The following is a 10,900-nucleotide window of genomic DNA, read 5'->3' as shown; positions in this document are numbered from 1 at the left end:
GACTGGCTACTACAGATACCCTACACTAAACCAGAGGGAGGGAAGGTCCTGCCAGAGAGAACACGAGAGGTGAGAATGGCACTTTGCTTTAGCAAGTGATGTAGAATAAAATAGTGTCCCAAGCACAGTTAATATTAGCATGTGCAGAGGAATGGGGAGGTGAAAGGTAATGGCAGATGTTGAACCATTGCTGTGTTATACAGTTCAGGGTTTTGAGGTAGGAAGGTGGCATTGGGCAAATGCAGTGAGAAATGATTGGATAAATTGTCAGAGGTAAAATCACAAAGGACCTGGCTCAGCATTTTGCTTGGAGGCTATGGGGAGCCGTGGACAGATTTTAATCAGGGTAATGATTTTTAATCCTTGTATCTGGAAAGCAAGCCACTCAGATTCAGTATACCTCTTGCAGGGTTAATTTCCAGCTCTTCTCCGAAGAACAGGCACCTTCTGTGTGGACCACCTGCCCTTTCCCCTGTTCTTGCTCTGGTTTTCTTGTTCTTAAGCACAACTGCAGCATAAGGGGACTAGCCAGGGTGAATTGAGAGGTTAAGTTCCTGGTTTCTACAACCTTACTGGGAAGCCTCCTTTACAGGCCTGACAGCTTGCTGGGTGCTAAAAGGACCATGGTAGAAAGCAGACTGATACTAACTTCAGCCAGTGACGATGCTGGAGTCAAGGGACATCAGTGCTCTGGAAGGCCATTTTATACAAGTGTCAGTGTGGCAGGCCAACTGGGGATTCTTCAGGCTTTTCAACTGTAATTATAAGCAAGGAAAAGAAAACTATCGATCTTAGCATTTTCAAAGATAAAAAACAGCAGTGTTTATATATATTTATATTACACAAATATTATATGTACTGTAGAAATATAGTATGTTTTAGGTATATCTATAATATCTAAGGGCTTCCCGGTGGCTTAGTTGGTAAAGACTCTGTCCCCAATGCAGAAGTTCAGTTCAGTTCAGTCGCTTAGTCGTGTCCGACTGTTTGCGACCCCATGAATCGCAGCACGCCAGGCCTCCCTGTCCATCACCAACTCCCGGAGTTCACTCAGACTCATGTCCATCGAGTTAGTGATGCCATCCAGCCATCTCATCCTCTGTCCTCCCCTCTCCTCCTGCCCCCAATCCCTCCCAGCATCAAAGTCTTTTCCAGTGAGTCAACTCTTCACAGGAGGTGGCCAAAGGACTGGAGTTTCAGCTTTAGCATCATTCCTTCCAAAGAAATCCCAGGGCTGATCTTCTTCAGAATGGACTGGCTGGATCTCCTTGCAGTCCAAGGGACTCTCAAGAGTCTTCTCCAACACCACAGTTCAAAAGCATCAATTCTTCAGTGCTCAAGACCCAGGTTCAATTCCTGGGTTGGGAAGATCCCCTGGAGAAGGAAGTGGCAACCCACACCAGTGTTCTTGCCTGGAAAATCCCATGGATAGAGGAGCCATGGGGGCGCAGGGGTCAGACACAATTTAGTGACTAATCCACCACCACCACTGTAACATCTAAAATATCTAGTGTAATTATAGATACACAATATAGCTTTATATTGTTTATATTTATTTTATATAATACTATATATAAATACATTAGGTCTGAGACCCTGGATTAGGAAACATTACATATCTTTTCCAGGAATAGAGGTAATTTATTGATGTTAATTTCCAATTTTCCATAGAAGAAGGAATAAGAGTAAGACAAAAAATTTAAATCCTTTTGTCATCCTTACCTTCATTTCTGTTGTCATAGTCTTCACTTGAAGTACCCTAGAGGTGTAAGCAAATTAGTTTACAAGAAACAGTTGCCTAACTTTAATCCCTTCTACTAACTCATTCATAAGCCTTGGCAATTTACTTTCCCTTCTTAAGACAATTGGCTCACCACATCATTAGTGAGTGAGTTTCCCTGGTGGCTTAGTGGTAAAGAATCTGCCTGCCAATGCTGGAGACTCAGGTTCAATCCCTGGTTCAGAAAGATCCCCTGGAGAAGGAAATTCTTGTCTGGAGAATCCCATGGACAGAGGGAGGCTGGTGGGCTGCAGCCCTTGGGATCACAAATGACTTAGGGACTAAAACAGCAACAACAATTGTTAGGGAGTAGCCAGCTCTTTGGTTGTTCAGTCATGTCAGACTTTTTGTGACTCTGTGGGCAGTAGCATGCCAGGCTTCCCTGTCCGTCACCATCTAGAGTTTGCTCAAACTCATGTCCACTGAGTCAGTGATGCCATCCAACTATCTCATCCTCTGTTGCCCCCTTCTCCTCCTGCCTTCAATCTTTCCCAGCATTGCAGTCTTTTCCAGTGAGTTGGCTCTTCACATCAGGTGGCCAAAGTATTGGATTTTCAGCTTTAGCATCAGTCCTTCCAATGAATAATCAGGTTGATTTCCACTAGGATTGACTGGTTGGATCTCCTTGCAGTCCAAGACACTCTCAAGAGTCTTCTCCAACACCACAGTTCAAAAGCATCAATTCTTTGGCACTCAGTCTTCTTTACGGTCCAAATCTCACACCCATACGTGACTACTGGAAAAACCATAGCTCTGATAATACAGACCTTTGTTGGCAAAGTAATGTCTCTGTTTTTTAATATGCTATCTAGGTTGGTCACAGCTTTTCTTCCGGGAGCAAGAGTCTTTTAATTTCATGGCTGCAGTCACCATTTGTGGTGATTTTGGAGCTCATGAAAGTAAAGCCTGTCACTATTTCCATTATTTCCCATCTATTTGCCATGAAGTGATGGGATCAGATACCATGATCTTAGTTTTCTGAATGCTGAGTTTTAAGCCAGCTTTTCATTCTCCTCTTTCACTTTCATCAAGAGGCTCTTTAGTTCTTCTTCACTTTCTGCCATAAGGGTGATGACATCTGCATATCTGAGGTTATTGATATTACTCTTGGCAATCTTGATCCCAGCTTGAGCTTCATCCAGCCTGGTGTTTTGCATGAGGTACTCTGTATATAACTTATATAAGTAGGGTGACAATATACAGCCTTGACATACTCCTTTCCCAATTTGGAACCAGTCTCTTGTTCCATGTCTGGTCCCAACTGTTGCTTCTTGACCTGCATACAGATTTCTCAGGAGGCAGGTAAGGTGGTCTGGTATTCCCATCTCTTCCATAATTTTCCATAGTTTGTTGTGATCCACACAGTCAAAGGCTTTGGAATAGTCAATGAAGCAGAAATAGATATTTTTCTAGAATTCCCTTGTTTTTTCTATGATCCGATAGATATTGGCAGTTTGATCTCTAGTTCCTCTGCCTTTTCTAGATCCAGCTTGTACACCTGGATGTTCTTGGAGTAGGCATGGTTTGTGCCTTTAAATATCTCTTTCAGATTGAAAAGATCCCATTTTATGAATTTCACTCTTATAAAGACACGCTCTTATTGTTGATATTAATGCTAATGGAAGAGTGAAATATGAATAGAGATACAGTAATTCCCAAACCATGTAATCAGTCTCTGAATAATTTAAAATTTGTGGACTACTAGATGCTGTGTTTTACTTGCTGTTGACAGAATTCAGATAACAAGAGGAAGTGTCATCAAAAACTCCTAATGAAGAGGAAGCCCATCTTGCTGATTCCGGTCTAATTTATTTTCCAGAAGCACCCTATCTGGACTAGTATAGCCCTTAGGAAAATATCATACACCTTTAAAATTCACTGTCCATTTAAAACAAAATATAGATAACTTTTAAGATAATCTGGGGTGTTTTATCCCTCCTTATTTAGCCCATTCTCCCCAGGATCTTGGTTCTTTGTACATTTTCTCAGTGCTCTGCTACTGACTTGCACTCATGGTTTGTGGAAGCCTAAGGACTAAAGAGCCTTTTTAGCAGCCAAGAAAGATGCAAACAGTTCTGGCCAACAGGGCAAAAATTCCAAACCATGAAGACACATGATGTTCACACAACAAGGGCAGGATAGAAGGAAAAATCTCCAGTGAACACTGAATTACCCTGTACTGTGCTGTGCTTAGTCACTCAGTTGTGTCCGACTCTTTGCAATCCTATGGACTGTAGCGCGCTAGGCTCCTCTGTCCATGGGATTCTCCAGACAAGAACACTGGAGTGAGTTTCCATGCCCTCATCCAGGGGATCCTCTCAACCCAGGAACTGAACCCAGATCTCCTGTGTTGCAGGCGGATTCTTTACTGACTGAGCCACCGGGGAATTACCCTGAAGTTCTTCAATTACAGCTATTTGACTTGACTATGGAAATCTCAACTGGTCCCTTATTTTGTTAGCAAATGAGACAGTTAACTTTATGTGTCACCTTGACTGAGTCCAGGGGTGCCCAGGTATTTGGTGAAACATTATTCTGGCTATTTCTATGAGGATATTTTTAGATGAAGTTAACAGATGATTGTTCATATTGCCTCAATGGACATGAGTTTGAGCAAACTCTGGGAGATAGTGAACAACAGGGAAGCCTGGCATGCTTCAGTCCATGAGGTCGCAAAGAGTTGGACACGACGGACTGACTGAACAACAAAACAGTTAAACTGGTAGACTGAGTAAAGCAGATTGCCTACCATTGTATGGATGTATCTCATTTAATTGTCTGAAGGCTTATATGGAACAAAAAGTCTGATTCTCCCCTAGTAAGAGAATTTCTCCTGCCTATGGGAAGAATTAACTGCCTTGGTAGAATATGCTTATTTGGATGGAGGGAGAACTTTTCTTTTTCTATCCCCATGAAAGTCCCTACTAATAAACCCTTATGGCAGAAAGTGAAGTAGAACTAAAGAGCCTCTTGATGAAAGTGAAAGAGGAGGGTGAAAAAGTTGGTTTAGAGCTCAACATTCAGGAAACTAAGATCATGACATCCAGTCCCATCACTTCATGGCAAATAGATGGGAAAACAGTGGAAACAGTGGCAGACTTTATTTTTTTGGGTTCCAAAATCACTACAGATAGTGACTGCAGTCATGAAATTTAAAGATGCTTACTCCTTGGAAGAAAAGTTATGACCAATCTAGATAGCACATTAAAAAGCAGAGACATTTATTTGCCAACAAAGGTCTGTTTAGTCAAGGCTATGGCTTTTCCAGTAGTCATGTATGGATGTGAGAATTGGACTATAAAGAAAGCTGAGCACGAAAGAATCAATGCTTTTGAACTGTGGTGTTGGAGAAGACTCTTGAGTGTCCCTTGACTGCAAGGAGATCCAACCAGTCCATCCTAAAGGAAATCAGTCCTAAATATTCATTGGAAGGACTGATGCTGAAGCTGAAGCTCCAATACTTTGGCCACCTGATGTGAAGAACTGACTCATGGAAAAGACCCTGATGCTGGGAAAGATTGAAAGCAGGAGGAGAAGGGGACGACAGAGGATGAGATGGTTGGATGGCATCACCAACTCAATGAATGTGAGTTTGAGTAAACTCTTGGAGTTGGTGATGGACAGGGAGGCCTGGTGTGCTGCAGTCCATGGGGTCACAAAGAGTCAGACACAACTGAGTGGTTGAACTGAACTGATAGAGGCTTTAAGTTTTCCTTCACTCTTCCTTCTATATCTTCTTGATATAATTCCAAAACTTCTAAGAATATACATTTCAAACAGTTATTTATAAATTTTGGGATCAGTCAGGGTCCATATAGGAAATCAGAAAGCACATTAGGTATTTCAATAGAGAGAGTTTAAGATAAAGAGTTGCTTAAGCAAATGATGGAAGAATGAAAAAGCAGAGGCTGAATATTTAAGTTACATGGAGATAGTAACTGTAGGAAGTAGCCACCTGAGAAACAAAGGGAAGAAGTTTGAGTCATCTAAATCTACAAGCTTAAGGAGGGGACCCTGCAGAGTTGGGATTCATATTGCTCAGTATGTGAAGCTGCGTAGCAGCATCTCGTACCTAGAAGTTTGAGGACTGGCTCCATGGATGAAGGACTCAGAAACTTAATGGAGCAGTTTCCCAGCTTTGCCTCTCAGGTATCATCTGGGAGTGATGAAGACAGCAATTCGCATATAAAAATCAAGCCCATATTCCACCTTTCTCTCTCTCTCCTTCTCTCTACTGGCTATGCCTAATAGGCAAATGATAAACATTTGCCAAGTCCTAGTCCTAGCATCTCATAATACAGAGGGATAGATTTACATTGCCCTGGGAGATGGTAGCTTAATAACCATTATGGGACTTCAGTGGTTAAAGAATTCACCTGCCAATGCAGGTAACAGAAGTTTGATCCCTTATCAGGGAAGATCCACGTACCTTGGGGCAACTAAGTCAATGTGCCACAACAACTAATGCCCGCATGCTCTAGAGCCCATGCTCTGCAACAAGAGAAGCAACTGCAATGAAAAGTCTGTGCACTACAGTGAGAGAGTAACCGTCCTTTGCTGCAGTTAGAGAAAGCCTCATTGGCAGTGAAGACCTGTAGCAGCCAAAAAAAACCTAAAAAACCATTATGAATGGAAAGATCTGAAAACAAGTTTTGGTGGAGAAGAAAACCTAAATAGATAGATTCTAGTGGAATTAGAGGGGACCATGAATGAAATTATAGGAGAGTATACAGCAGAATAGAAAGGCAACCTTGTAGCAATTTTGCATAGTATCAGCTTTGATGCCTCTAGGTAATAATAGTAACAAAGAAAGGTTAAGGCTAGTTCTAAATATTAATAAACCTGTAAGTAACAGAGCAATATATATTTATTTATATTTAAAATCTGTATTGCTTATCCAGCTATGCTAAGCATGGTGTAAAGAAAAAAATGGTTTGTATCATGTTGATATTTTATAATTTTCAGTGACTCTGATAAAAATGATTAAATTATTGCAGATATAAGAAACAACTAAATAGCAACATAATTTGAAACACTGAAGCATCATTACATTGGGAAATTATATAATATTCCAAATATTTAAAGAGTTCAAGTGACTCAGTCGTGTCTGACTCTTTGCGACCTCATGAAGTGCGGCACGCCAGGCCTCCCTGTCCATCACCATCTCCCGGAGTTCACTCAGACTCACGTCCATCGAGTCAGTGATGCCATCCAGCCATCTCATCCTCGGTCGTCCCCTTCTCCTCCTGCCCCCAATCCCTCCCAGCATCAGAGTCTTTTCCAATGAGTCAACTCTTCACATGAAGTGGCCAAAGAATTGGAGTTTCAGCTTTAGCATCAGTCCTTCCAAAGATCACCCAGGACTGATGTCCTTTAGAATGGACTGGTTGGATCTCTCCGCAGTCCAAGGGACTCTCAAGAGTCTTCTCCAACACCACAGTTCAAAAGCATCAATTCTTCAGTGCTCAGCTTTCTTCACAGTCCAACTCTCACATCCATACGTGACCACTGGAAAAACTATAGCCTTGACTAGACAGACTTTTGTTGGCAAAGCAAGTAAGTAAGTAAGTAAAGTCACTCAGTCGTGTCTGACTCTTTGTGACCCCGTGTACTGCAGCCCACCAGGCTCCTCAGTCCATGGGATTCTCCAGGCAAGAATACTGGAGTGGGTTGCCATTTCCTTCTCCAGGGGATCTTCCTGACCCAGGGATCAAACCCGGGTCTCCCACATTGGAGGCAGAAGCTTTAACCTCTGAGCCACCAGGGAAGCCCATTGGCAAAGTAATGTCTCTGCTTTTGAATATGCTATCTAGGTTGGTCATAACTTTCCTTCCAAGGAGTAAGCTTCTTTTAATTTCATGGCTGCAATCACCATCTGCAGTGATTTTGGAGCCCCCCAAAATAAAGTCAGCCACTGTTTCCACTGTTTCCCCTTCTATTTCCCATGAAGTGATGGGACTGGATGCCATGATCTTCATTTTCTGAATGTTGAGCTTTAAGCCAACTTTTTCACTCTCCTCTTTCACTTCTATCAAGAAGCTTTTTAGTTCCTCTTCACTTTCTGCCTAGCATTGGATAATTATAATGTGCCTGGCAGTGTTTTAAGTGCTTTACATGTATTGATGCACTCAGTTCTCACCATAAGCCTATTTCTCTTACCTTCCCCATTTTATAGATTAAAAAAGACTGTGACACAGAGAGAGGGTAAGTAACTTGACAATAATCACACAGCCCCAAGTGACAAAGCTAAGATTTTACTCCAGTATTCTGACTTTTAAGCATTTGAGTCTACACTGTTAATAAAATAATTTTTGGATTAAAAAAAAAATCTCTTCCAGTGATATTGTAAGCTTTAGTTTCCTTATCTATAAATAGGGATAATAATGTCTGTGTGGAAAAGGGGGCCACAGAGGATAAAATGGTTAGATGGATAAGGTGGCTGACTCAGTGGACATGAATTTAAGCAAACTCTGGGAGACAGTGGAGGACAGAGGAGTCTGTTGTGCTACAGTCCATGGTGCTGCAAAGAGTCAGACATGGCTTAGTGACTAAATAACAACAATAACAATGTCTGCAAGATGGGATTTTTGTAATGATTAGATAATACAACATTTGTTAAAAGCTCTAGTGTAGGGTTTATCATGTATAAAGTCCTTAATAAATGGCATTTATCATTTACACATCTGAATATCTTTATTGAGGTAGGTGAAATGTAATTCATCTGGGGGCTCACTTGATATTTTGGAGATAAACGAAAATATCTCTTGTAACCAAGATTCAGCAGCAAAGGAAGAGCTCATTCTGGCCACTAATACAGCCTAATAAACAATTAGGAGTTCTAGGAAGGAGAGCATGGATTTTTAAATGTACTTTTTAATAGATCATTATCTGAATAATAACCCTAACTTTTAAAATCTCAATTTCTTAAATAACAGGGAAGCAACAAAACAAAACAATTGCTAGCAGAGACCTTTTGGCCTGCCCTTCTAGCCCTACTCAATCTGCACTCAAGAGAGAAAATACCATTTGGGAATGTGAACAGTGATGGGCTCTAAGGTGACTTATTTTTCTGTTTGCTTTTTAAAAAGAGAGATGAGAGGATAATGTAGTTTTAATGGCTGAATTGTGTAATTATGGATAGAGGAAATATAATAATATGCTTCTGTAGCACGAAACAATAACTCTGATTCCTTCTCATTATTTTAAAAGTGAATGAACACGTATACACAAATGTTCTCGATGAAAGCCTAGTTTTGTAGGGTTATTTATAGAGGAGACCTTGTACATGTATCATTGTAAGTCTAGACTTCCATATTGGTGAAAACTAACTTGGACAGGATGCAAGAAACAAAAGAAAAGCAGGTAATATTTTGCTCTTGGGAGGTTTTAGGAAATTTCAAAACATGGCTAGAACCGCAATACCAAAGAATCTCAAGTTTGTAACCAAGGCAACTCTTCCCGCTCTGCATTCAGGCTTTCCTGTTGATTATCTATTGTAATGCCAATAATTGCAGCTGAGAGGAGTCTCTGTTTGTTGTGAGAGACAATTAGCACTTGAAATAAAATAACAGATCTAAATAAATTGGGGGACTCAACAGTATGACCTGATCTCTTAGGAGCAAGCAACAAGGAATAAGACTGACTCTTGTGTTTCCAGCAGCCTCCAGAGTAAAAGAGTCATCACTGAAAGTTATTTGAGGTTTCATTGGTGATTACTTCTGTTGTTATGGTTGAAAACCATTTGTTTCTTCTTAGATTCTGTTGGAAAATAGTTTAACAAATCCAAACCTGCAAGGAGGTGATACTGAATTTTCAATGATAGGCTTCTTCCAACAACTTGTCTCTACATGTCATGCTTTGTTAAAAGTATTTCCTCCAATTACTGTCACAATTACTCTTCACCGTTATATAGACTGTATTTTAAATTGCTGTTTATTTTCATTCAGATGTGAATGGAAAGCTTTGCAACTCCTAATCTACATCTTTGCCTCACCTGCAATTTTTGCTTTCACAATGAAAGTAATCATTAGTATTAAGACCATTTGCAGAAACTCTCAAAATCAGTGTTTTAAAGAACTCATGGACCCATGACTCTTAGAGACTTTGCAAAATCTCAATAAATCTTTAGTGTTTTGAGGACAAATAAGTTTCCCCTGATTCAACCTTAGTTGCTCTCAGAGTCTCATTTATTATTTGTTTAAACAAACACACTGGTCTCTTGCTTCCATAGGATGAGATTTCTGCTAGAATGACACTCCTAGCCTCTCCCTTCAGCTATCTGATTTGTGGGTTCAACAGAAGACACTGAAGGAGCTGGACTCAATCCCTTCTGAACTCAATCCCTTTTGGACTTTTCTTTTTCTGAGTAAATGTGTCCACAGGCTTCATGGATTCCCACCAGCCCTCTCCCAGGTGGAAAGGGCTCTGTTTCTAGGGGAAAGTGGCTTGCAGCTGTCAAATTATCCCAGCAAATAAGAAAAGAAGTCTTTTAAATTCAACAATAAAGGCAGATCTAAAGCCGCGTTCTCCCATCAGCTTTAGCAGTAATAAAGCTGTTGGTTTGATCACCATCTGTCTATCTCTTCTATCTTTAAATTGCTTCTGAATTCAACTGGGGAAGAGGGATATTATTTATTGGCTCCCCCAAACACCTAACATATGTCTTCCATATCAAGTGTAGTTGATAAATATTAGCTAATGACAAAGTCATAGAATGTAAATGCTACGAGAGCAGAACCTTTGTGTATGTCGTTCAGTGCTGTTTCTCTAGTACATAGAAGTTATTAAAAAATCTGTAGAGTGGCTGAAGTTACAGCTTCTTGAGTTCAGATCACAAAGATTCTTACATTTCAGAATAAAGAGTTTGGGATTTCATTTTTTTGTCACTGACACCCAAAAGATGGATGAACGATGGTCTCAATGTAAACAAAGGAACTAGAACTATGGCAGAATCACGGAATTATTTACAGGAGAGTGTGGCAGTGCGGTCTGCCCTGGATTGGAATTGGGGCTTATCTACAGCTTTTTCTCTGACCCAGGACCCCAGGACTGGGAAATCTCAAAGGATGGAAAAGGAACAAAGAGCACAGATATGGACCAGTGATAAAGGCTGGCCCTAAG

Source organism: Ovis aries, chromosome 3, assembly GCF_016772045.2.
Source record: "Ovis aries strain OAR_USU_Benz2616 breed Rambouillet chromosome 3, ARS-UI_Ramb_v3.0, whole genome shotgun sequence".
NCBI classification, from domain to species: Eukaryota; Metazoa; Chordata; class Mammalia; order Artiodactyla; family Bovidae; genus Ovis; species Ovis aries.
Note: the sequence above shows the minus strand (reverse complement) of the source record.